We start from the raw sequence: 27278 nt of genomic DNA, 5'->3' as shown, positions 1-27278 counted from the left end.
AATGTAACCAGTGCAAGCAAAAGCCTGGCGGCACTAGGGGTAGCCAGAAAACCAGCGGAAACATAAGAGCTCAAATAGACTTGCATAGGAGGAGCATACTGTTGCAGGTACTGTAATGCAGAATAGCAAGATGTTGCCAGAGACAGATTAAAGTTGCAATGTATTGCCCTGAATTAAATGCTGATAATGCTGATATAGAATGATAATAAATGCTGATATAAAAATATGCCATTGGGGCTTTTGGGTAACAGTTCCAGCTGTATCACCTTGGTCTGAGTACTACATGAGGTGGCATACTGTATCATTGCTGTGGCCTGCAGACAGTCTAAGAAAGCTTCTGAATTCAATTCAGGAGCCTATCCTTCAACTCTACTATTTGCCCATAGTGATTGTTCATGACTTAGTTCAGCTCTAGTCTCACACCAACTGTACACTACCTTAATGATGCTTTCAGTGCTTTTGTGCAAAAGCTGCTTTTAATCCTCTGAAGATGTTTTTTTATGTGCTTGTCACCATCTTAGAGAAGGTAGCAGTACTAATTAATATGTAAACATTCAGGTTGTGATAGATTGGTCTATTTTGTGATAGACACTGACTGTGGTTTGCCATAACAGATCATAAACCTGTCATTGTATTCCTTTGGCTGTACAGGGACATTCACAGGTGTTGCTATTTATAACTGTGTGTATTTTCTCCTCTCAAGCACTGGAGTTTTGTGCTTTGGTATGGTTTGTACACAGATGATAGCAACAGCATCTTGTTGCAAGTTAGAAAGAAATGATAGCATTTGCTCATTCTACACACAGATCTAACAATTATTAAGGAACATACCTAATACCTGTGCGTATCAGATACTGTCTTTTGCCATTCAGTTCTCCTTTGCTTTGTGCTGGAAAGCAGTTTTTTAGTTCTGCTTAATCCATTGCAGAGCCAACTTCTGCTCAACTCAAAACTAACTGCTCTATACAGAGAGTCAACAGAAATGCGCCTATAGACCTGCAGGTGATATTTATTAATCTAGATTAAATCTGAATCTTCATAATATAAGGGATTAGAAACTTGACCAGAATCCTATAGAATCATAAAATTGTTTGAGCTGGGAAAGGCCTTTAATATCACTGAGTCCAAACATTATCCAACTCTACCGAGTCTGTTGCTAAACCTTAGCACTGCATCAATGCACCTTTTAAACACTTTCAGGGACGATAATTCAACTGTTTCCCTGAGCAGCCTGTTCCAGGGCTTGACAATAATTTCAGTTAAAGATGAATACCCAAAGAGTGGTTTAAATGTTTTCAGTGGGTATAGAGTAAAAGTGAAGGGAGTTTGTAGTCTGGTGCCAGGATCTTGTGTACAGCACTTGTGACTATTTAGATTATCAGATCTTTAGGACTGATGATTGCCTTTTCTAATCATGTTCCATTTTTGGATATTATCCAATACATGTGACTTCTTTCTGTGAGTAAGAGATCTTATGCATTTCCTATGCACAAATAAATAGTAAATAACACATCAGGTTCTTTGTCTAAAATTATTTACTCAAAAGAATCCTTGTGGCAAGAAGGCTATTTTCAAGTTAAAGATTCTTAGAGCACACCTAAATGTACTCAGTAAAGTGGATGACTTGCAATCATTGGGGAGTTTTGTTGTTGCTTTCAGTGGGGACGAAATTTCTCTTGTATACCAGATACACCTAAATTTGTGCCTACCAAAGCCCAGTGGCTATTGTGATAACATCTGGGGACCTTATTAATATATTATTTTATATTTTTAAAATTGAATACTCTATAATGATGTTGAGGCTTTATTTTCACTGCTAAGAAGGATTTTAGGGCTTAGATTGTGGTAATTAACAGAACATAAAATAATGAAATAAGCTTGCCAGATCATCAAGTTACATACACCATTGAAATTTAGCTTAAAAAAAAAAGGGTAAATTAGAGAGTTCTATACTATCCTTAAATATTTGCATTATATTTTTTTTTACTATGAGTAAATTCTATATGAATTATGTGGCAAAGATTAATAACATATTTTTTAATCAAGCAATTTTTTTAAAGCTTGATTTCAGATAATCTTAAAAACTGTTTAAAAACAGTGAAAGAAAGAAAGTTGCTGGGGGAAAAGCTTAAAGCAAAGAAATAGAAGTTGTTAAGTAAAAATAAAAATACTGATGTGTGTGTCAGATTCAGGCCATCGATGGCTGTCTGCTGACTTCTTGTGTGGGTTTGCTTTTCTATTCTTGATACACAATACAGCTTTCCTGTTGGCTAAAAAAAAAATTAAAAATCGCAATTTCTTTTGTATTTCAGTTTGGCATGTTTTATCTAGCAGAGAACTGATGTTTAATAAAGGAAAAAAACATACAGCAAAAGAGTAATCAGAAAGTGCATGGGACTTTATAAAGTTGATCAATGAAAATAAAAGAAATTGAAAGTGTGTATCTGAATAGTCTGTACTTTTAGTCTATATGACATAGCAGTGTGGATCAAATCCCTGTAAACATTAGAGGATTGTCTCATCATTATCCTTTTACAAACTTGTGGCTTTAGTCATTTGTCTTCCATCAGTTTTTGTCAGATAGCTGAAAAGACATTTATATTTACAGAGCAGTTACTCAACATTAGGTCTTGGTGGACCTTACAGAGAGAATTTCTCTTTCTTAGTTCTATAAGTAGTATTCTAATATAATTTTTTTCCTCAATGCTGCAAAGTAAAGTTGATAGATATTTGTTTTCATTTACAGTTCTTTGTTTTCAGTGTACAGCAGATAAATAGAAGGGCTATTACAAAGCCTTTGATGTATAGTTACTGATTCTCTGGCTTTTAAAATTCTCTTTGTTGTGGGAAACATCAGAAACATTGCATTTGATGTATAGTTCAATGCTATGGAAATATGCCTGCACAAGTGCTCCTGCCATGCACTCAATGTTTGGTTTGTGTGTAATCCCTACAGCAGAATGTACAGCAATTCAGAGTAAATTACATATCAGTCCATTACTTCACAACAGGCCTTGACACCTATGGACGCTCATGGGAAATGATAGAGTTTTCTTGCAGTCAACCAGGATAACTTTTTATAATTTGAAGAAGTATCAGCCCTTCAGAAAGATAAAAGTATTAGCAATTCTTAGTTGCAGTTCTTTATTTCCCCCTTTGTCCCACTTCTATCCAAGCCAGAGTTTGCTCATATTTTATAAAAACAAAACCCAATAAACTCTGTTTCTTGGCTTTTTTTTTTTTTTAACAAAAGCAGGGCTGGGTATATTAAGTAAATACTGTCTTTGGTAATACAAACATTTATTCCAGTGCTGCTTGATAATATTTCAGATTTTTTTTTTTTTGGGTAATGAGAACAATCCTTCTGTTATTGCAAAGAAAACAGAGACTTTCTCAGCAATTAAGTCTCACTGATGAGAATGAGATAATTTTACCCTAATGTGTTTTCTAATGAAGAAGTGAAAAGGCATACTGGATTCTAACATATATGAAAACATTATCTCAATTATTAATGTGTCCTTGCTCCCTAGAGATAAATTAATCTGGTTGCACATGTTTTCCCCTTTCTGTTTAACCTCAAAATTTAATAAGAGTAGACTTAAGGAATGTATATGATATACACTTAGATTCCACTAGAATAAAATACATTATAGTATTAGAAATTTTCTGGGCTCCAAACTTTAAACTGTGACTTCTGGAAACAGTTGAATTGTACATGGATTTTTACCATGCAAATTTGGATTGGCTGAAAAGAACTTTTACTGATAGATATCAAAGATAGATCCTAAAAGTTTCCTTTTCTTCATTTGCCTAATTAAAAGTTTGCTGGCTCTCTTCTTATTTGTATAGCAGGGCATTCATTACTAATTAGAAAGTGCTAACCCTGTGTTACTGATTTTCCTCTTAAATGGATAGGATTAACTAGCACTACTAGAAAATGTGCATGCCCTTTTAATAAAGTACCACTTGCTGGATATTTTTGATGCTTCCTCTGGGCCAAGAACAGATGTTTTGCTGGGACAGATGCTGGCCTGAAACTGTGCAGCAGTACTATACATTTCAGTAAAATTAATATGCAGAGAGAATCCTTATCTTTCAAACAAAGTACTCGTTACAGTTATGGTGACAGAATTGTATCCAGGTTCTCTTGTCCATACTTCTGGACTAAGTTCACTGCTACAGCAAAGCACTGGGGGATAAAATCTTGTGCATGCCGTAGTTCTATATAAGTGGAAATTATGTTTGTCAGGAATCCATTGTCTAGAATTCTAGACTGCTTGTCAACTCTGATTTAAGTATGTCATGTTCATTAAATTAAAATAATTTTGTCTTGAAAATAACCCTTTGTTATATAACTATTATACTGTTATATTACTACTGTATCGCAAATTATGGAAAGTAGCAGCTGGTGCCATTCTCATTGTTTTGCCTTTTCTGAAGATTTTGTGTGATGTACCACCCTTGAATTTATTTCCACCAAAAAAAATCCCCACCAAAACAATCAACCAAACACCACCCCCATCCCCCATCCCCAGTAATTTCTACCTTTTAATGTATTTTGTTTCACCTACTGCCTACTGGAAACACCTCTGATGTCATGCTCAGCAGTGAGCACATTCAGTGTCACATCTTCTTTAATTTATGTAACTTAGAAGAAAATTCAGCTAGGCCACTATAGAACAGCTCTCTAACATTAGAATTTCTGGATCACTTAGTATCACATTTTTCCAGATAACTTTTGTAAGTCACAGTTTCCTTAGTTAAGGTCAATATAAACTTAGCCTGATCCCAAATATTAAAAAACACTTAGCATTTTATGATTCTTACTCTTAGAGAAGCTAAAATAAGCCTTGATTTTTTTTTTAAGAAACCCTGTGACATTGGTAAGACTTTTCACATCTTGCCTTCATGTATCTCTCTGTCTTTGGCACATGTGTTCCATGTGCCATAAATAGTATAAGCACACAAGCAACAAAATCTATCTAATTTTACATGGGAACTCATTCTCTTCCTATTCAACAAAGTGAAGTTTATTCCAAACTTTGATGTGAAGTAGTATATGTCCCCAGAATCTAGACAGTATTACTGAAAATGATAATTTTGTGGACTTCAGGGAACATGTATGCATCCAGACACATGTTATTCCTCCCCCCACCCCTCCACCCAAAAAAAAAAAAAGTTAAATTGCCAGATCCTGCCTGGACTGTCTGTTTTTCCATGGCTCATATCTCACCTTGGAGATTTTATTACATAATATGCAAAAATGCTGAAATGTAGCACAAATAAACAAAAAAGATGATTTCTGTACTTGCTCAACCACTTGGCTTTCTGTATTGCTGAAAAGTAACACACTCACCAATATTACACTTTACTTGGGTTTTTTTTTTCCTTAGTTAGTAGAAGCAATTTCCAGTGTTGGATGAAGTCTAGTGAGCAAGGACTGAAACTACTCTTAATTTATGATACCATTAACAGTGAATTATTTCTATTGACTTTTGATTCAGAGTGGGTGAGTAAAGGCAGTATTTTAATGAGATATATGGATAACCAAAATGTGCTCCTTACTACCTGATGCAAATAATACATAGGTTGTAGATTCAATAAGCTGAAACTGCACCATTTGTTTTCAGTGGTGATATTCAATATTTTGCTGAATTGTCCCAACCTCTGCATGGTGTGGTTTGACCTCCCCAGGTTTCATCACATCAAACATACGTGGACTTCAAAATGCAAACTTTTAAGGAACTGCTTAGCATAAAAGCTGGAAAATTCAGCCCAAGGTATAATTTCCTTCCATGCATTTGCCACCTTTTCCAGATAAGTTACAGAATTCCATTATCCAAATTGTTACACATGTGTGACAGAGGTTGACCTTTAGTCATGTCAATCCTTTTTGCGTAGGCCTCGGGCTCCAGCCTAATGGCTCAAAGCCTGATTTACTCACTGTAATAAGGGCAGGAGGTCGAGCAGTTGTCAGCTTGCCTGCCTGTACTCATCTCAGAGCCTGGTTGAAGGCTGTTAACACAAAGCTTTTCAAAGTGAATTTACAACTACCACCACTGACAGAGGCCAATCAGTACACCATAAATGTCAGGTTAGTGAGATTGAGCAGTAAGTAAAGTACTGGCAACCCACTATTGGCTGAAATCAATTGCTTAAGGTTTAACTCAGAGTAGCAATCCATGTATAAATACATCTGCAGAACTGACTTACATGTGAAGAGTAAGTAGGAGAGTGAATTAGGTAGAATTACCCACCAGTAATGGCCATGACGCCCAATCTTGCTTTTGTTCACCATCTACATGCACGGTGTCTTCGCTGCTGTGGCTCTTAGTTACAGAAATAGGATTTCTTTATTTTACATAAGGGAAAATGAGGAAAAAAAGATAAGTAAATATGCTACCTTACCTGGGCAAAGAAAACTTGGAAATTTTAAAAAGTATTGATTTAGTAATAGTTATTTTCAAGTATCAATTTCAGAGGAGGTCTTATCATAGGGAAGCTGTGCCTTTTTGCTGTTGACTTGTAACTGGAAACTATCACAGAATTTGCTAATGAGTGATTATGTACCTGATGGTCTCAGTAGCCATGAGATGTAGTTACCCACAAGACTAAATGTTTTTATCATTTTGTGTAGTGACAGCTTGGACAACTATTCATTTGGCTTTGAAAGCATCAGCATTAAAATGTAGGAATCCATTAAAATTCTGTACACCAGGATTTATAAATTAGGCAATTTCCTTGATTATTGCAATAATTTACAAAATTGATTGTCCCAGTGCGGTATAGGCAGATTTCAGCAATGATCATTGACAACAGCACATCCTCTAATATCCATTCTCATTGTTCCCTAAAAGAAAAGCCACTCCACTACAAGATTATTCTCCATCTCAAGGTCAATTACACACTGAAAAAGTCTGCTAATGTAGAAGATCACACATCTTTAAAGGAGAACTGCATCAGCTATTTATAGACCATAATGATAGCCAGAACACATTTTTTCTTTTGTTTGTAATTTGTTTGCTCATGACCAAGGCATTCAGTTGACTCTGTAGCACATATTCTTTTTTGATCTGTTATTGAAAGGTAAATAATTCTGGCAAATTGCAGCTGTAAATATTTATTTGATTGAGGATTTATAAGTCAATACTGTGTTTTATTTGTTGCATCTTAAAGTTTTAATTAACCAATAGATACAGTGTATAGTAACTTGGTTTGGGTCAATTATTTCTGCAAGACATAACAAAGACATTATGTCACAGAGCAAATACGCTCTAGGAGTTTTCTTATATTAAAAGAAATACCATAAAGCCTCAGTGTGCTAGCCACCAACCACAAAACCACAGGGCTTTCTGCTTGCATGAAAATAAACAATATGTACACTAAAAACACGTAAATGTTAAACCCTAAAATGTAGTTGATTGTATAAGAATCTTTTTGCAAGCTGTATATGAGGTCCAGTCACAGCTAGCAGCAAGCTTATTTGTGTCAGGCCTCATGCAGATCGTGAGCCTCCAGGACTAATATCATGCAGTTCTTAACCAGTCCTTTCTCAGACAAGAGAGCCATTGATGTCATGAGGAACTTTGATTTAATGAGGTCTTCAGGCATGACTCAATAATACAATATCACTTTAATCACAGTTCTTAAATAATATTTTCCCAAGATAGGCCAACCGCTCTTTCAGAACCCCAGAGCCACTTCTATGTTATCTGCCACTGTCTATGCAACAACAGTTAATATAGAACCATAGAATCTTAGAGGTTGGAAGGGACCTCTAAAGGTCATCTAGTCTAACTTCCCCTACATAAGGTTCCCTTGTATAAATGCATTAATTTCACTTAAAGATAGTATTTTACTGTGAAGAAAAGGGGGATGGCGTTGCCAGTGACTATGTAGTAGGGCATAATGTTTAGTTAGATACAAATTAACACCAAAGAAAACAATTTTTTGGTATCTTGTAGGAAATCTCTAGCTCATAAATTTATTGTTTGTACTATGTTGCACATTTATTTCATGGATTTAGCAAGATGTGTGCAAGTAATGCCCTGTTTTAACAGCAATTCAACCTGCTACTTTCTACATAGGGACCCAGAAGTATATAAGCAAGGAAATATATTGACCCCAGAGCATTTATAAAGAGGCTTTGATTTCATCTGTGGAACTATAAAGTAAAAAAAAGTGGATTTATCATGACTACAAAAACTTCATACTGAAATAGAGGCCATATGAAAGCTGGGTTTCATGTTTTCACCTGTAACAGATCCCCTGATCTGGAAACAGAGCTATGATCAATTATTTGCTACAGTCCTAAACCAGCAAAAACGTTGCCCTACATTAAGTGAGCTGTAATGTATAAAACAAAAGAAGTAAGCAGAGCCAGGGTGCACAATTTCTGCCCATGCTAGTCAATCAGATGTGCAAAGGAGAGTATTTCTGAAATATAGTTTATATGTACATTTTGCCTGATGCCATGTCAGCATTCACTATGGGAAGCAGTGTATTAGTTTTCATCAGTCCATCAAAATAACTTTTATGGCAGTGCCAATGGTAGTTGATGCCACTTTTAGACAGTTATTAAAAAAAGAAAAAGCTTACCATGGAAGTAAAATTAATAATTTAAAAAAAAAATTCTATTTTCTGTATTCTATTTATATTTCAAGTTGCAGTAAAAGGAGATAGAGATGCACAGTGAGAAGTTGGGTTTGTTTTTTTTTTTTTTTTTTTTTTTTTTTTTTTTTTTTTTTACTGTTTCTAAGATCAGTTGCTAGGAAAGCACATCTTAATTTCCAGTGGTAGTTGTGAAGTTTTGCTGAGCTGTAGATATTTCCCTGGGTTTGTGTTAATTCATTTTATTACAATCAGCAAGGTTTCAGTGACAGCTGTGGTAGCAAAGTGACATTTGTCCACCTCTACAAAAATTAGTTGCCTTTAAGGGCAAACATTCTGAGAAAGATTTGACATTTGATGGGAAAAAATCTACAAACAAAATCTACAACAAAAAAGTGTTGATTCTCATCTGTGACATGAGGTCCTTCCTCATTTTGCATCAGGAAAACTGGTGTATATCTTGGTTAGGTGCCTCTAGATTGAATGCATTTGGAAAATTCTGGAAGTAATGCTAACATTTAATCAAAATAAATGTACATTTTTAAGTAATGCAAAAAGTATAACCTGAATACTTTAGCAAAATGGATAGATTCCTGGGGGGGGAAGCCTGATTTTTAATGAGTTTGTTTTTTTTTTTCATGGAGAAAAGTGGAGGCTGCAGATGATTTTTTCATTGGCTCTTAACAGAAATGCACACAAAGTCACACAGACTTACAGATTTCAATTAAAAATGCTGTAACCCCTTGGGGCAGCTGGTGAGATGTATCAATCCAATACCTCAGCTATATTTTTGGCAGTGTTCTCTTTTTAATGGTCTTAAACCTGCAAATTGTTAAGTACCATACTCTGACTCTACTGTTTTGCTGGTGAGAAACTTGAGGTCTCTTTTTTGTGTTGTCACCGAACTTTTCACCCAGCTGAATCTCTCCTGTTGTTCATGAGCAAACACAGTAGAACTTAATTTGCTGTAAAAGTCAAGTCAGTGGTTTAGGAAGTTCAATTTCTGTTGCAGTTTTGTCACAAAGATGACCAAGGTGAAGGTGAACACTGCCATTTTCTTAGATCACACCTATCTTGAAGATGTTTAAGAAAAAAATGGGTACCATATTATGTCCAGATCTTTGCATCAGTGTTGCCTTACTTGAATTTCCTTTCTGATCAAACCAGTTTCACATGCAAGTTAATTGAAAGAAGAGGTAGTTTTTAGAAACATTAACTAGCTTGCTTGTTTGTCCAGAATGGTACCTGCTGTTTCTTTAGTCTAGAGATTTTGTTGGATTTCCATCAGTGAGAGTTCTCCAGCAAAAACAGCATGGGTGGACTCAGGGGTGTCTCTAGCCCACCATATGGTGGAATATGTGTTCAAACAGGCTATATATCTGAGCCTGGGTGGGCTCAGACAATGACTCTGGCTGAGTAACTATTTGACCTTGGGGTCCGCCATTCCTAACAAAAGATGGCAGAGGGTCAGGCTGAGGTCTGCAGCCTCCCTTTCCTCAAAAGACTACATTTGTCTGTCTCTTTTCTTAACCTTTGTGGGTTTTTGTTTATTTAATAAAATGTTAATTTTTATGCCCTAATTACCCAGCAAGTGACATGTCCCAAAGGCAGTACTATTGCTGAAGTTTTACTTCATTGTTTGAAATAGATTTTTCCTTTACTTTTGAGAGGATAATATGTGCACATTTTCATTGCTTGCTGCCAAGCCAAAATAGATGGCTTCTTTTTTAAAGATGTGGCAACTGTCATGTTGGAGTGCTTTAAGGACTTTGTAGGATTTTAATCTGCTTAATCCTTCATTCATTTATATTTCTTTGACATTATTACTTCCCTCTTCTGAAATCTCACAGGTCCACACACTATATGGCATTCATTCCCCTTCAATGCTCTGTGTGTCCTAGTGTCTGTATTTATGATCAGAAATGGCTAGCAATCTCTCTCAGTCCTCTATCAATCACAATTTGAAGTAAAGACGACAGCCACTGAAGAAGCCTGCACAAGGCCCTTGCTCTCTGAAGCTGAGCAGCACACTGCTCCTGTATTACATTCAGCCACTGGCCAGTGAGTCATTCAGGAAAAATACTTTTTCTCTGTCACATTTGACTTTCAGGTAGTCTGTTTTAAGGGATGGGAGACATCAAGAATTTAAACTTGCTGCTGCATCCATGGAGAAAATAGCCAGCTATAGTGACAGTGAAGCCAAGGCAAACTCATGTCTTGGCAATAATTTATGATTAGAACCAGCCTGGTGAGGGTATGGACCACCATGGTGTTTGTTTTGTTATTTGTTATCTTCTCACTCTATTTTTTTTCTTTTAAAATAATTTAAAAATATATTATTTTTAAAAGTCGTGCATTAAAAATGCCTGTTGTGATTTCTGAAAATACACACATTTATCTCAGTGCTTTCTACAAAAAGAGAAGACAGTCTTGCATTTCCTTTCAGTGAGGAAAGTGATTTAATTAATTTGGAGAATTATCAGTCATCTTGCTGTTGAGAGCCTCCCTTTCTAGTTCTAGCAGTCATCTTGCATTAGCTGTGGAAAAAAGTTTTCTCTTTCCTAGGCAAAGCTGGACTGGATGTACATTAAGATTTTAGTAGTTAATTCCATTATTTAAATAATGCAGCCATTGCAGCCTTATATTAACTCACTTGATAAATCTCTAAAAGAATAGATGTTGAGGCATTTGGGTGTAAGAAAGTCTGTAATACAGAATCCAAATTGCCTCAGAGTGAAAGTCTGGCTGAATTTCTCTCTCCTTCATATTTCTTGAAGGTCTCACCATAAAAATTAAAGAGTTAGCTATCTTATCTTCTACTTTTCCTCAGCAAATTTGTGTGTCTATGGAAGCTGAAAAAGTACACCTTTAGATCACAAGGGAAACTGGGGCAACAGGCAGATGCAGGCAGCTAAAAAAGCATGTTTGAAGAAGATAAGAGAATATCAATATAGTTTGAAGGAAAAGCTAGATTCGCCTCAGGCTATGACTCTTGTACAAGACTACTGCTATTCCTTCCATTTGTTCTCAAAGATTACAGGTGATTTTTCTGTGCTCTCACAACCCAGGGTAGATGTCTCAGCATTACAGTTGCAGATCTATCTGTTACTCAGTTTTTGAGCTGGCAGGGTTTTCCCTTGCCCCTTCTGATAGGCACCTGTGTCCATTCTCCCTTGTTTCTTGGTTCACTTCCCTCTGCTAAGGGGGTCTGCAGAGCCTGCTGCCATAAATCCATCTCCCTTTCACATTCCCTTATAGTACTTAGTCTTTCCATTCCATCCTTCAGCCACTAGGGCACTAGAGGTTGAGAGTGAGGTGGTTTTGGAGTCAGAAGCATCACTGTCGAGGGGATTGACTAAAGTAAATTAGTTAACCCCTCACATCGGAACTAGAACCCGAAAAAAAAAAAAAAAAAAAAAGAGGAGGGTAATTGTTATTGGTGATTCCCTTCTGAAGGGAACAGAGAGCCCCATATGCTGGCCAGACCCCTCCTACAGGGAAATCTGCTGCCTCCCTGGGGCCCCGGTCAGGGATGTTACCAGAAGGCTGCCTACTGTAGTGCAGCCCTCTGATTGCTATCCCGTGTTGGTTATACAGGCAGGAAAATATGAGGTTGATACCAGAGGTCTAAAAGCTATCAAAAGGGACTTCAAGGCACTGTGAAAAGCACTTGAGAGATTGGGGCCACAGGTAATCTTTTCATCAATACCCTTAGTTGCAGGTCAGAATGATGAGAGGAACAGGAAATCTTACCTGGTTAACAAGTGGCTCAGAGGCTGGTCCCACCAACAAAAGTTTGGATTCTTTGATCTTGGGGAACTATAGATGGCCCTGGGTCTGCTAGCAACAGATTGGGAACAACTGACTCAGAGGGGAAAAAAGATCCTGGCACATGAGCTGGCTGGGCTTGTTGAAAGAGTTTTAAACTAGAGTGGAGGTTAAACACAACAGTACTAGAGACAAATCAAAGGAGGCTGAGTGTGGTAGGCCAGAGATAGGGGTAAAAGCAGCAGCCCAGCTGAAGTGCATGTACACGAATGCATGCAGTATGGATAACAAACAAGAGGAACGGGAAGCCTTGGTACAAGAGTAGAACTATGATGTTGTTGCCATTACAGAAACATGGTAGGGTGGCTCACACAATTGGAGTGATGTAATCAATGGCTGCAGACTCTTCAGGAGAGACAGGCAAGGGAGAAGGGGTGGAGGAGTGGCTCTGTATATTAGGGATGCTCTGGATGTCATGGAAGTAGAGATTAAAGATGATCAGGTTGAGTCCCTATGGGTGAGAATTAAGGAGAAGGCCAATGAGGCTGACATCCTGGTTGTAGTCTGTTAATAGAACACCCAACCAGGAAGAAGAGGTTGGTTTATTATTCTTTAAGCAGCTGGAGGCTGCCTTGAGATCACCTGCCCTTGTTCTTGTGGGCAACTTTAACATGCCAGACATCTGCTGGGACTTTAATACTGCAGAGAAGAGGCAGTCCAGAAGGTTCCTAGGGTGTATGGAGGACAACTTCTTATCTCAGCTGTTACATGAACCTACCAGGGGTGCAGTCCTGCTTGACCTGCTGCTCACAAATAGAGAGGGGCTGGTGGGAGATGAGATGTGGTGGTCAGAGGCTGCCTGGTGTCCAGTGACCATGAAATTATAGAGTTTTCAGTATACAGTGAAACCAGGAGGGGCATCAACAGAACCTCCACACTGGACTTCCAAAGGGCAGACTTCAGCCTATTTAAGGAACTAACTCAGAAAGTTCCTTGGGAAAGAGGTCCAGGAAAGCTGGACATACTTCAAGAAAGAACTCTTAAAGGTGCAGGAGCAGCTGTGCCATTGCCCTGGAAGATGAGCTGACAAGGGAGGCAGCCAGACTGGATGAGCAAGGAGCTTCTGAAGGAATTAAAGACAAAAAAGATGATATATCACCTTTGGAAAAAAAATGGGAAGTATCCCAGGAAGAGTTCAAGGATGTTGCTAGGTCTTGCAGGAAAAAAAATAGAGAGGCAAAAGCCCATTTAGAACTGCTGTTCTGCCACTGCTGTTAAGAAGAATAAAAAATGTTTCTATGTGCATATTAATGGCAAAAGAAGGGCCAAGGGTGACCTCCAGTCCCTATTAAATGGAGAGGGGAATATAGTGACAAAGAATAAGGAAAAGCAGAGTTACTTAACACTTTATTTGCCTTAGTCTTCAATAGTGGGACAGGTTGTCTTCAGGACAATTGGCTTTCTGAACTAGCAGATGGACTCAGGGACCAGTATAGTCCCCCTGTAATCCAGGAGGAGGAAGTAAGGGATCTGCTGAGCCACTTGGATCCTCACAAGTCCATGGGATCAGATGGGATCCATCCTTGGGTGCTGAGAGAGCTGGCAGATGAGTTGGCCAAGCCACTTTCCATCATTTATTAACAGTCCTGGCTCACTGGATGAGGTTCCCAGAGACTGGAAGCTGGCCAATGTGATGCCCATCCACAAGAAGGGCTGGAGGGAGGAACCAGGAAATGACAGACCTCAGTGCCAGGCAAGGTCGTGAAGCAGGTCTTCTTGAGTACCATCACAAAGCACCTACAGGAGGGCCAAGGGATCAGCATGGGTTTAAGAAGGGCAGGTCCTGTCTCACCAACCTGATCTCCTTTTATGATCAGGTTACCTGCCTGGTGAATGTGGGGCAGGCTGTGGATGGAGTCTACCTGGACTTCAGCAAAGCCTTTGGCACCATCTGCCACAAGAAGCTCCTGGACAAGCTGGCAGCTCATGGCTTGGACAGATTCACTCTGATATGGGTCACGAACTGGCTGGAAGGCTGGGCCCAGAGAGTGGTGGTGAATGGTGCCACATCCAGTTGGCAGTTGTCACTAGTGGTGTGCCTCAAGGATCAGTGCTGGGCCCAGTCCTGTTCAATATCTTTATTGATGATCTGGACCAGGGGATTCCGTCCAGCATCAATAAGTTTGCAGATGACACCAAGTAGGAGCAGCTGTTGATCTGTTGGAGGGTAGGAGAGCCCTGCAGAGGGACCTGGACAGGCTGGATGGGTGGGCAGAGGCCAATGGGATGAGATTGAACAAGGTCAAGAGCAGGGTCATACATCTTGGCCACAACAACCCCAAGCAGCGCTACAGGCTGTGAACAGGCTGGAGAGCAGCCAGGGAGAAAAGGACCTGGGCGTACTGTTTGAGAGCTGACTGAACATGAGCCAGAAGTGTGCCCATGTGTCCAGGAGAGCCAGTGGCATCCTAGCTTGCATTGGTCAGGCCACACCTTAATCACCGTGTCCAGTTCTGGGCTCCTCAATTCAAGAGAGATGTTGAGGTGCTGGAAGGTGTCCAGAGAAGGGCAATGAAGCTGGTGAGAGGCCTGGAACACAAACCCTGTGAGGAGAGGCTGAGGGAGCTGGGGTTGTTTAGCCTGGAGAAGAGGAGGCTCAGGGGTGATCTCATTGCTGTCTACAGCTACCTGAAGGGAGGTTGTAGTCAGGTGGAGGTTGGTCTCTTCTCTCAGGCAACCAGCAACAGAACAAGGGGACACAGTCTCAAGTTGTGCTGGGGGAGGTCTAGGCTGGATGTTAGGAGGAAGTTCTTCACAGAGAGATGATTGGCATTGGAATGGGCTGCCCAGGGAGGTGGTGGAGTCGATGTTGCTGGAGGTGTTCAAGAAAAGCCTGGATGAGGCACTTAGTGCCATGGTCTAGTTGATTAGACAGAGCTGGGTGCTAGGTTGGAGTGGATGCTCTTGAAAGTCTCTTCCAACCTGGTTGATTCTATGATTCTGTGATTCTAATGTTGATCATATTATGGGCTGCTCAGACAGGTCTGCTATGATTAAAGTAAGATGGATCTTTGTTCCTTTTGACATGGTTTTGACCTGTGCCTGCTGGGGGGTGTGTGTGTAATTTTTGTGACTTTTTTTTCCATCATTTTACTAGATTTTCTGACAACTTAAAGACATACACTTTAGCCACAAGTGATTTATCCTAGCAGTAATAGTGTTGGTGCTTCTCAGTGGCTCAGATTCAACCAATGAGCAAAAAGGTGCAGGTGCAGATACTGCACTGCAGAAGGTCTTGTATTGTGTATTTTATGATAGGGCAGGTTTGCACAAGCCAAGTCAGTGCTAACATTTTCTAAATCTGCTCACAAATCATATAATTTAAAGTTGAATAATTTATAATTTATTACTTAAAATCTTTCTGTAAATGTCACTGTTTAATCACAACAAGAAATCTCTGCCTAAGTGACATTACCTAAGAGTATTCTCTTCTGTGTATGACAGCTATAAATAGTACAAATGGAGGCTTGAGCATGGTAAATTCATACCCACAATGTCATTGCATGATTCTGAGCTTTCATTTACTCCCTCCAACCTTGCTGGGAGCTCCTGGTGTTGAGTAGCTTTCAGAAAGTCTGGAGTAGCTGTAAAATCAGGACTCCTGAGATTTGTTCCAGTGTCAGTCTGCACGTTTTTTAAAGCCCTTTAATTTTATGTTTCATGATGATTGTACTTGCAAGTAAATACAGACTCCTGTATTACTCCTCCATTCCAGCAAAACAGAAATATCAATAATTTCAAAGAGGGTACACATCAGTCTCTTAGACTTTCCATACTGGTGCAGTTTGTTCAAAAGGCATCAGAGGGTGAGGAGAGAAACATATCCTTTGTGGATAAGTGTAGTAATTTGTGTTTGAGTCACCTGTAAGCTTCATGACATTTAACTCTCCAGCAGAAGGATTGTGATAGCTACAAATTGCATAAATTGAATAACATCACATGATCAAAATATCTTCAAAGAATTGCTTTGTGTCTAAAGACCACAACCTGTGGGAAAAGAGAGGAGAGGACAAAGTGGTTGTGGAGGTGATCAACTTCTGAAAAAAAGTGTCTGAATTGAATTCTTAATGGAACTTAATATATTGTCTTCATTATAGAAAGCTTAAAGATTGTTTTAGTTCTTTGTATAGGCACTTGTGTCTGGAGAATACTCAAGTCTGCCAGACAGGCTTTTCTATTCAGAAGATGGGATGGAATACATGAAAGACCACAGCTAGAAGATGAAGTTAGACAAAAATGCACCTCAGAAGAATGAGATAATTGTGTTTTGCAGTAGCTAAGTATGAGGTTATCTTGCTAAAAGTATCAAGTACCTTATTTTGACTCTTTAAATGATCATTAGACATATTAAATTCTGCATCTTTGGAATGGGTGATCTAAACCTCTTCCTTCATGATCTATGAACCTCCAAATGCTTTGCTTTATGGCCTAGGCCATACAAGACAAAGACTGCCTGCATCTTCACATAAGCAGTTCACCTTTGGTGGTGTACTTCTGGGAACTTCCCTCAGCTGTCCAAGTATATTCTACTTTCTCTTTGCTTTATTGTGGGGTTAGAGAGGTAGAGAATTGCCTCAGGAAATGGGCCAGGGACAGTGGTTTCTGGTGTTAGCTTTTCATTTCAGTAGAATGTTGATGCTCTGTGCTGACTACCATTGACTTTGTAGTTTTATCATGATTTCTGCAGCTTGATGGTTCATCTGGGCATTTGTTGTCTTAGAAATTCCCTGTCATTGTGAAGCCAAGAGGTACTTAGAGCACACTGGTCCTCTCCCTTTTAATTCTGAGACTTTTCCTGGATGAAAGTTAATGGCTGATGAACTATGCTCTGGAGCAGATGATTGAACAGTCTCTTCTGGCTTTAAAATCCATGAGGCTAACCAGGAAAAGTTACTGTGTCTGTGTAAGCCTTATCAAAGCTGAGCTCTGCTCATTCTCCCAAGTAAGAGTTTTTGTGCTTATAAATTCCTCTTAGCCTCTTTTTCTGACAGAGTGCAGCACATCAGAGGAACTGTCTGATAAAGATAGGAAGAGTGGAGAGGGATTATTATAAAAGCCAGCCATGTGTCTTCTGCTTGGAAGTCTGCATATTTTCCTTATACATGAAGTGGTGCATACAGATTGCAGCTTAACCCAGAGCTCTAGAGAAATAATAATATAGAAGAGAAACAGTAGCTTTGAATTTTCTTGCAATGATCCTGCTACAACAAGAGTGAATGGACATGCAACCATATACTACATCCCCCACAGCTGTCACTTTACCCAACCTTTTGATGAATTGGATCTTGATATTTACAGAATCTATTAAAATACAACCCATCATGTGTTTGTTTATATGTTGACAAGATGATGTACACCCCGCAGGTCAAGGGTGATGTGAACTGTTTTGGTGTTCTTGTCAAAGCAACTAAGAAAAGAGCATTTAAATAATTTTTGTAGCATAATTGCCTAAGAATGTAAATGCAGCATACTTTGAAAAAAACCCTGTACTGATCTGACACAAAAATCTGAGCTTGTTATCAATCAAAGAGACTTTCCTACTTCTTCTCTAATATGTTAGAAAATTGGCAGCTGGATAGAAAAACAAAGAGCAAAATTAAACAGAAAGGAATTGATTTAACTCCTTGGGTGGTTTATCCAGTACCATATAAAATTTTTCACTTGGGCTTGTCACTTACTAAATATTTTTTTTTTAAACAAATGAGGCTACACAGCACATACAAAGTTGTGCACTGTTTTGCTATAAATATTCTAAGTTGGATTAGCTTTATGAGACTATCAGACGCATTTCTTTGAATATTGTTCACATGAGCTTGATTTTTCCTTGCAGTTATGAAGAAAAAATACTGCCTGAAATTCATTCATTTTAGTCTAGTTGTCCTCATGGATATGCCTTGTTAATCTAAATGTGGCTGTATCAAGAACATTATCTGTGAAAAATTAGACCTCAGACTCATATGTTGAAGAATTCCAGGATCTTTGTTGTGTTGTTATTAGATTATATTCTTATAGAGTGAGCTAAATACTAAGACAACTTATTGTGTAAGAATCGCTTTCTGTCTTACAGTTTTGCTGCCTGTTTTTTCCACAACTTGGATGCACGTGCCACAGAAACAAATAATTCCTCTCTCAAGATCAGGCTAGCATATGGTCATTTCAGTGTCATAAAAAAAATCATGGAAGAGTGCAGATACAGACAATGAGTTTCAAGGGATTAATAAAAACCAACAAACCATATATATACATTTCTCAAAATTGTAATACATGTGTTGTCAAAATGTTGAGATATCAAAATGCTTGACCGTTTTGGGAAGGAATGGATACAACTAAAACTCAGAGTGGAGCTGGAAGGAAAAGCCTGAGAGAGAACAAGAGTGCATGAAAGTGAAAAGGAAAGAGTGGGTGGCTAAACTGGGGGAAGGAAGAATAGGCAGTGTGGGAGAAGAGGGATCAGAAATGTTGTGGATGAGGATCACAAAGTGACTTCTGGACATGACTTATCCTGAGATGTTGTACTGAAGAAGTGGTAGTGTTTGCCCTTGTGTATCTTGGAGAAGAGGGACCTGAGAACAGCTTTTTGGAGCCTTTAGGTTTCCTCTCCATAAATAGAACAGGCTGTGGTGGTTCAGCTCTGATGAAAGCCTGTTCCTGGGCCCTGAAGTCTCTTGATCTGGGAAAGGAAGCAGAGCTTCCTCTTCTTTAATTCATATTACAGAAGGAAGATGCAGAGCTTTTTTTGAGCTGAAATACTGCTAGTATTTCTCCTTCCTCCCTTTTCTTCTTTGTTATATGTTTTTAAGACTGTGCTGGCAAAGAAAAAGTGTTTGTAACATAACATGTTTCAAAATGAAAGCCAAGAACCTCTCTTCCTCTTTATTCCTTAACTTGACCTAACCTTGCTCCAAAAGCCTTACTTCAGATATTTTTCTCCTTTTAATTTTTTTCTCTTGACTTTTCTATAGGGATTGCCAACACTGAAGCAGTTAGAATTAGTTCTGAGACTGCAGTCTGCAGACACGTTCACAGATAGAGCTGAGCTGACACTTTTAAAAGTAAAGGCATATTCATCAGATCACAGAATCACAGCATCACAGCATTGTTTTGGTTGGAAAAGATCTCCAAAATCATCAAATCTAGCTGTCAACCTCAGACTACCATGGTCATTAAAGCATGTCCTGAAGTGCCTTGTTCACATGTTTCTTGAATACCTCCAAGGATGGTAACTTCATCCCCTCCCTGTGCCAGTGCCTGACCAACCAAGAAGCTAGTGCCCTTAGGTCCAAAAGGATCTATCTACCCTCTACAATGAAGTCCTAAGCTGAGCTATTTCTGAATGAAGTGCTCCATCTGGATAGCACAATGTAGATGAATTTTCAATATTGTGAGTTCCAATGCATCATTGCCATATGTTCAGGTGTGACACGTAAGGCTGCATAGCAACATAATGCTACTGGGAGTTGAGATTCTGCTCCTGAAGCCACCCACATCAGTAACCAGCCATCTGAGGAAAGCTCAGTGAGTAGACTGAAAACAAGATGATAATGTCCTAGGAAGAAAAACCAAAGTGTTAAAATTTACCTGTTGTGCAGAGTTGTTTATTGTTATGGTCTCTAATTAGATTCCATAGATCTTCCAAGCATATGACATATACAAACTTAAAATAAGAAAATCTGAAATGGGGTTTATTTATTTATTTTAACCTAATTTCAGCAAGTTAACAAAACTTGTGGTTAACTTCCTGGAAGCCTGCATTAAATTTCTGTGTGTAGCATAGAATCATAGAATTGTTTAGGTTGGAAAAAATTCAGACCATTGAGTTCAATGGTCACTAAACCATGTCACTGAGCACCACGTCTACACATCTTTTAAACACCTCCATGAATGGTGAGTCAGTCAATCTGGTGGTCAGCCTGTTTCAATGCTTAATAACACATTCTGTGAAGAAATTTTTCCTGTTATCCTGTCTAAACCTCACCTGCTGCAATTCGAGACCATTTCCTTTTGTCTTATCACTTGTTACTAGGGAGAAGAGACCAACAATCATCTGACTGCAATCTCCTTTCAGGTAATTGTACAGTGAGAAGGTCTCCTCTCAGCTTCCTTTTCTCCAGACTAAACAACCCCAGTTATCTCAGGTGCTCCTCATAAGAGCTGTGCTCTAGACTCTTCATCAGCTTCTTTGCACATGCTCCAGCATACCAATGTTTTTCTAGTAGGAGGGTCCCAAAACTGAACACAGTGTTTGAAATGCAGTCAGTACAAGGGCATGATCACTGCTCCTGCTGGCCACATTCTTGCTGAAGGAAGCCAGGATGCCATTGGTCTAAAATATTTAAAGCACTTAGCAGTAGAGTGTAAAGTAAAGGAAGGAGGTGGACATGATTTGAAACTAGAGATATATCTGTATAAATAGATCAAATTATCTTAATCTTTAATTAAATTTTATTCTATTTTATTTTAATTTGTAAACAGCTCATAAGGGTTACAGTGAGGTTTATAATCCTGTACACTGGTATATGAATTACAGACAAGTGTCACACTTACATTACATTTTCCAGATTTTCCAAGTTTGTCAGGCTGAATGCTCTTTGGACAATGCTTCTGACAGTTTTATTAATTATAAAGGAAATAAAACAAAATGCTCATGCCTTAACTGTATTCTTTGGCAAGTATTACACTTTGTGGAGAACTTCATAACTCTAGAAAGGAAAGAATCCAATATATTAGTTAAGCTTTTTCATTTTTATTAATGATCTTTGCTATGTGCTTTCTTATGTGAGAAACAGACTATCAGGCAAGAAGAATGAAAACAAGAGCGAGCCAAAGAAATGTTCCTTTTAGTGTCATTCTAATGGTCTTTCATAAGCCTTATGAGCAGATTAGTTTCCATTCAGTGTGCACACTCAGAAATAAGGAGATATGATACAGGACTTAGGCACTGATTATAGACCCTCAGTGTTAGGGTCAGATGCAAAAGAACCCCAAACAACCAAATTGTGTACTCCTAGCTGTTGTTTCTTCCACCAGAGGCTACTAAGCTATTGTTCATGGCTCCCTGGTGGTCTGCAGGCCCTTGCAAAATGTTCTGCAGATTACATGGAAGACTAAGTTCAAAGGAGTCTCACTAGGTGGTATAATCGTGAGCTGTGTTTCAGCACCATTATGACAGATGATTTCCGTGACACAAGACAGGACTTGCACCATGCTTGGCGTTGGCATTCTACTAGAATTTCCACTTACACCGTTAAGGATCTCCACGCACTTATCAGACACTTGCTTTCAAGTGTATGCAGTGACTCAATTTGCCTGCGAAATCTTGTCATAGCTGAATGCCAAGTGTCAGTATAGAGTATGGACAGGTCTCATTTCAAGTGGGCAAAAACTGGCCTTCTCTGTAGCTGTTACTGCATAATAAGATTACAGTGAGAGTCACTAGATGACACTGTTACATAGTTTCACACAATTTTTTTTCTTAGTGACTGTGTTTAGTCTTTGAAGACACACTCTACTGTCTCCTACATTGCAGTTCATGTTTACAGTGATGCAAAAACCAGGACAATTTTTTGTCTGATTAAATCTTTCTAGCTCAACTTTGCAGGAGAAGAGAGTTGGTATTTAATTTTGGTCAAGACTGAATATAATTAGCATGCCAAACACACAATTTTTTGACAGCAGTGATGCCCTATTAACAAAGAGATCTGCAGAGATCTCTGACTTGAGAGAACACAAGACATACTTACATCTACCAGGGGACAAGGCAATGGTGGCAGAGTTTACTGGGTGATCTCATGTAGTGCCTTTTGAGAAAGCAAGTCAGCAAGGGGAGCTCTCAACTGCTTTGCAGAAGTCCACTTGACCTTACAGTTCAACCTGATTCCACCATGGAGTGATGAGCTATTTGGACAGACTGTTACCTTCCATGTGGAAGCTACACTTTCTCTCAGACCTTCTCCTGGTGGAGGGGTAAGAGCTTCTAATCTGAAATAAAGCCATTTTTTAATTCTCCATTGAATAAGTCTGAAATAATTAGACTCACCAGGGTCTATATTTTTATGCTGTCATTTGCAACATTAAGATTTTACTGCAATGCAAGCAGTGGTGTGCAGTTATTGTCAGGTTCTGGACATAGCCACATTTTTGCCACTTGCACTTTGTCTCAGAGCTTCCAGATATCGACTTGAGGCTTTTCAGATGGTAAAGTCTTGAAATTAAAACGGAACAGAAGTGGCACACTTCTAGAGTTGGTGATTATTTTGTCGTGGATTTTTTTTTTTTTTGTGAGTGTGTTTGTGGTTTGGGTTTTTTTGTTGGTTTTGTTTTGTTTTTCATTTACTTGTAAATGTGTATCTGAAAAGCTTTCTCAACAGAGTAGTTCTGTGAGTAATATTTCAGAAGGTGATTTTTATTTTAATTTCTTTTTTATTTTGAGTTGCCCTGCTGGATTAATTCACTGGGGAGGAAAGGTTATTTTAGAGAAGTGACAGCAGCATTACAAGCACAGCTCTTAAAGCTCTTGTTGCTGCTATTCACTGTGTGGAAGGAAGGAAGGAAGGAAGGAAGGAAGGAAGGAAGGAAGGAAGGAAGGAAGGAAGGAAGGAAGGAAGGAAAGAAAGAATATTTCAGAAAGATGTCTGAGGAGGAAAAAAAAATATATTCCTTGCATCATTTTTCTTGATTGGTTGACAGCACATTTTCATAGTCCAGTCATAATGAAGGCCAAAAAAATTTAAGACTGGTAGGATGTTATACATTTACTTATAGATTTATTCATATAAAGATGCTATTCTTGTTTTGCTAGTAAAAAAATGCCATGTGCTAGTCACACTTAAATGATAAGATGATAAAAATTGTTTGCACAGGTCTATTTTTTCTTTAAGAGAAGAATAAAACCAATAATAATAATAATAATAATAATAATAATAATAATAATAACAATAATAATACAAGGACTGATTTTTTCAAGCACTAGTCTCAGAGTGAACTCTACTCAGGATGTGGCAATTTACAGCATGCTATTTGAACACTCAGTCACTAACATTCAATATCAGTAAGCTACATATCTGGTGTAAGTCAGGGAACTCCGCTTATGATATATAGCCCTCTGATGCTCCTATTTCTCTCTGCTGTCCCTACAATGACATTGGAGAACAGAGTTAGGTCATATACCTAACCTTATTTACTTAATGTTATATGAATTGAATTCCACCTTCAAGTCACAAACGAACCTTTTACATTGAGTGTGAGCAAAGCAAATAATCAATAATTTATTACCATTTTCACTTATTATAAATTCACTATGTTACACTGTAGTCAAAGTTGTGTCTGCGACTCTGTTCAGATACAAGACACCTAACTTTCACGGAGGACATTGTTTCAGCCTTATAAATAACGTGTCTAGCAATACTCAGCTTACTATGGGATGCAAGTATCATAGTAAAGTATGGTAAACAGCGTTAAGTACATCCAGTGCTGCTGTGATTGTCTTGCTGTGGTGACTCAGATAATTTACACCTGAAGAACAGACTTGTTTGTATCAGTCCCAATCACTTTGATTGCAGTGTAGACATGCTCTGAATCAGTAAGATTTTAAATCTGTGATTGTAATTTAAACATATGAAAGCAAAACAGGGTGAATATATTTTCCTATGCAATGAATTTGGCATGTCTAAAAGCAAAGGTGTCTTAATTTATGCATTCTATGTTTTGCAATTGCAGAGCCACCAATATTTTTCTTGTATAACATTTGTTCCCAATTGTAACCATCAGAAGGTCAGAAGAACTTCAAAATGCCATGATGGATTTTATTTGTTTGTTTTGAAAAAAAAACACCTGGTTATTGCTATAGCAAGTTATATTAAATGGTTTCAGTTGTATGATATAAGATTTTCTATTAATGACATATATTACATGTATTTCTAAAACAGTTGAGCTTTGACTATTATAGATCAGATCTGTGCAGTTCTATAATTGAGACATTTGCAGTTTTGCAGTTAAAACTATTTTGGCAGAGACTGAACATGGATGCACTTTAAAATAAAAATTTTGGATAGCTGCATCATGATAGATCTTCTGAGTCCTATTCAGCTCTACTCTCAAAGATATTAAATCAATGCAAATCTCATGACTGACTGTATGGAATATGTGAATGATATTTGTGACAAGGTTTGTATTTTTTTTCTCATTTATATGTGTGGCATATGGAGCTGTACCTCTAGAGCTGGTAGTGTTTAAGAGAGTTGCAACGTTAGGGACATGATTTACCTGAGGTGTACAATGGGGATTGCATCTTTTGTAATATTGGAGGTAAAACATTCTATAATTGTTTGTTATAAGTGAGCTAAGGTCTTCCTACTGCTTCTGTCACATCACTGTAAATTTATATATCTGCCAGCATCCTGCTTGACTGCTGGTACTGACTTTTAGAAGGACACACAGCATAATTAGAAAACTGAAGCATAGATGGCCCACATTGTGGAATATGATGACTTTTGATTCTATTTGTAGTCTTTACTTGAAATTTTGTGTGTGGAGTTCTTATGTCAGTATGATTTTGGGTGTGATTCAGACCCTATTTACAATGTTGAACACGTTATTAGACACTGAAGGGTTTATTGATTTTAACAAGTTTTAGAGAAGTCACTTTTTAAATTGAGAAAATGTGTCACAAAATATGATATTTAAGTTTGATGAGTAAGAAATGTATCTACAGTGAAACTGTGTTATTTCTAACTATTTATCTAGTTTTTGAAACTATCTAAATTCCTAGCCACAGCTATAGTCCAGGAAGACAGTAATCCCTCCTTCATTTTAGATGAATCTGATGTGATAGCTACATAAGTTAAAGCTCCTGAAACGTGCAAAAAGTAGCAAAAAAGTAAATGGCAACAGGGAGTGTCATTTTCTTCTTTCAGGACTGCCAGACATGCTGTATAATACAGGATATCCTGTATATATAGTGAAGTCAAATAGGAAAGCATGTAGGGCACACTCTTTTCTGGACTGTCACGACAACTGTGCTTTTCCAAACATGCAGCAGCTCAAATTTCCAGAGATTCTGTAGAACAGCCACTGCATCTAAACCTATTGCCTATCCAGTTGCTCTAAGTTCATCGCTTGTATGTAAACTGTGCACTTATGGCTTTCTATCCATCACTCTTTCATATTTCACCTTCTTGCTAATTCACATTTCATGACATGCCTTCTAAAAGTAGTTGTATGCTTTTGGGGTGCTGTCAGGAAGGTTGCCAAAGATGCAGAAAGGTATTAATAGGGATCTGCAAAGGTTGTTGACTCAATCTATATCTCTCTGCTAAGCAAAATTTACCAAGGCTTTTCATGAGCATATTTTTTATCACTACCATACCTCTATGCTACTTACATTTCACAAAGCAAAATGTACCAGGATGCTATTCTTCCTGCATCTGAATTGAGACAGTCCACTACTTATTTTGCTTTTTGCAGAAAACTTTCAATGACTTCAATGAGAGTGCTAAGTGCATATTAACTGAAAAATATTTGGATATCAGCATTACGCGGTGAAATCAGCATAGAAGTGGAGATTACTTCAGCAGTGAATGGGCACAGGGCACAAAGAACACACATGCATACTAAAACTAGGCTTCATTAGTGTTGCTCACTGGGCAACTAGTCTTTAAATTATGGAATGCTATTGAATGTACCTCATTATTGAACCTCTGGTAAGTGTCTTTTCCACTTAGTCAGTTTGTTTATTCATCCTTGATTCCAAGGATTTGCTCAATTTTCTAGTAAGTATAATATATTTCCTATCCAGATGCCACATGGGATTACTAGACAATTTACTTATCTGGACAAAATAAATGTCTTTCTTTTGAAGCCTGGAGTAACTCACATCCTTCTCAGCTGTCTACTGGAGAATGAAAACTCTTTGAGAAAAAGAAGTAAAATCTTCCATGGTGACATACTATCGTATTCTGTTGGATGATCCTTGGTATTTTTCCACAGAATGAGTCAGCAGAGGCTAGAATCATAGTGCATTAACCTCTCCCATCTCACTTTTTCCATACTCCCAATTCCTTGGAGAGCTTTTAGATAGATTTGAACAGGATAAAATGGCAGTCGTGGGACTGCAGCAGCTGTTTAAGTTGTCTCAGTATGGTATATTATTTAAAGTTGGCCTTGATTCTAGTATCAGCGACTCCCTAGTGTCGAAGAACTTTTTCATCTTTTCATCTTCTCCTCTCACCTTTTACTTTGATTTTTGGCTGAAAACATTGTAAACTCTAGTTTAGTGGTGTTAGGTGGAGGGAGTTCAAACCAAGGGGTTTAAGTTTAAGAATGTTTTCAAAATAACTATAAAATATGGAATTTATGTTATTCACAATATGCTGAAGGTCAATTTGCCCTCAAAACATAGTGTCTGACAATTGTGCTTTCTTAGTGTGGGTTAGAAAAAGAATATAGTAGACTTAGGAAAACATCATAATTTAAGAAGTGACACGTTTCAACAAAGACATAAAACTGTAGGCAGTACAGAAAAGAAGCAAAACCTTAGGAAACCATTACTTCATTAGGACAAATATTTTATGTCTTTTAAAAGACTCCTTATTAAAAAAGGTGAGTTCTAGGACATTCATGTTTGTGTGAAACCATAAAACTGCCATTTGCAAATAAGAAGTGTTTCTCTCTGGTTAAATTGATTATTATTAAAATTTCATCAAATTATTTAAAAATAGTTAATCTGAGTATATGACTTAGAGTCTGCACACAGCTATTTTTAATATTCCTTTATCTTACAATTGTAGTGGTCAAGCCAGTCAGGAAAATCACCATCAAACAGTAAGCATGCAGTCTGTGAAGCA

The 27278-nt window shown here is 38.0% G+C and overlaps 1 protein-coding gene across 1 annotated transcript in view; it reads left to right on the top strand.

Moving 5' to 3' along the window:
* PRDM6 (PR/SET domain 6) overlaps positions 1-27278 on the top strand; it is a 77770-nt gene that overhangs the window by 10110 nt on the left and 40382 nt on the right. The gene's annotated exons all lie outside the window — the stretch shown is intronic.

This window comes from Pogoniulus pusillus, chromosome Z, assembly GCF_015220805.1.
Source record: "Pogoniulus pusillus isolate bPogPus1 chromosome Z, bPogPus1.pri, whole genome shotgun sequence".
In the NCBI taxonomy this organism is placed as follows: Eukaryota; Metazoa; Chordata; class Aves; order Piciformes; family Lybiidae; genus Pogoniulus; species Pogoniulus pusillus.
Note: the sequence above shows the minus strand (reverse complement) of the source record. Positions and strands in the feature narration are given on the sequence as shown.